The sequence below is a fragment of the Aplysia californica genome, unplaced genomic scaffold, assembly GCF_000002075.1.
Source record: "Aplysia californica isolate F4 #8 unplaced genomic scaffold, AplCal3.0 scaffold00175, whole genome shotgun sequence".
Taxonomy (NCBI): domain Eukaryota; kingdom Metazoa; phylum Mollusca; class Gastropoda; order Aplysiida; family Aplysiidae; genus Aplysia; species Aplysia californica.
This window is the reverse complement of record NW_004797445.1, coordinates 193,579-194,720: the sequence shown is the minus strand read 5'-3', so window position 1 is coordinate 194,720 and position 1,142 is coordinate 193,579. Positions and strand designations below refer to the sequence as shown.

General features: G+C 37.4%; 1 protein-coding gene across 2 annotated transcripts in view; it reads right to left on the bottom strand.

Moving 5' to 3' along the window:
• The window catches only part of LOC101863343, a 27,342-nt gene that overhangs the window by 19,262 nt on the left and 6,938 nt on the right, over window positions 1-1,142 (bottom strand). The gene's annotated exons all lie outside the window — the stretch shown is intronic.

Here is a 1,142-nt window from a genome sequence, read left to right as displayed (position 1 = left end):
AATAATAATAATAATAATAATAATAACAATAATAATAATAATGATGATAAAATATTGTTATTATAATTCACCGACAACATCCACTAGTGAATTGAAAATACATGTCAATGCACTTGAATAAGTCATATTATCATTCTTCTGGTTAGTGATTATAACCGACAAGTACCACGTGGGTAAGAGCACTCGATCATTTTCTTCTGAGAGAAAACACTACACCATAGAAGAATAAAAGAACAACACACTTAAACATTTTTATAGTAAATAATATTCGGTCGTCTCCGTCCTTTGAAAAGGTGGAATTTCCCCTCGGTGTGCATGAAAGGCAAGCACAGAACTTTTAAAGACCAGAGGCGACTTTAAATGTTGTGATTAAACCATACTGCATTCAATGACGATAATATTATGGTCTGTCTTAATCGGCGGCCCAATTTGCAACCATTTGACCTTACACGCTTATCTTAATTGAGGCTATCTTCCTTCCGCAGTGTTTACGGCCGCAAAGAGATGCTATATTGCCATATTTATTATTAGGATCCAGCAGCAGTTATCGGGTGTACGATGAATTAAAATTGCACTTGATAAGATTTATTGGTTCTCCCCTTATCACCAAGCATGACATGTGTGCGATTGATAGGCCCATAACCCGGCGTTGGGATCACTGACATTGGTGTATCGATCTGGATGTATTATTCACGTGTTTCGAATACCATCATAACTGGATCGAGCTTATGAATAGGAGAAATCAGCACTGCGTGCCCTAAAGCAGAAACTACTCTAAATGTTTGTCTACAATGTCCATTTTCTTGTTTGGCGAATCGACATTATTATGCAACAGACTTGCATAATTTGTCCTGCCCATTATACCATACAACGCCAATATTCATACAGGAAGAGTAATGCATTTAACAGTTCCAAGACCAGTAGAACTTGCACATCATTAATTTGACTAGAATAGAAATATATTTTCAAAATATGCCATTCACATATACATATGTATGTCCGCGCGCGCGCGTTTATGTATGTTTGTGTGTGCCTGATATAATATAAATGTATGGGTATGTCTGTGCATCTCTCTCTCCCTCTCTCTCTCTCTCTCTCTCTCTCTCTGTGTGTGTGTGTGTGTGTGTGTGTGTGTGTGTGTC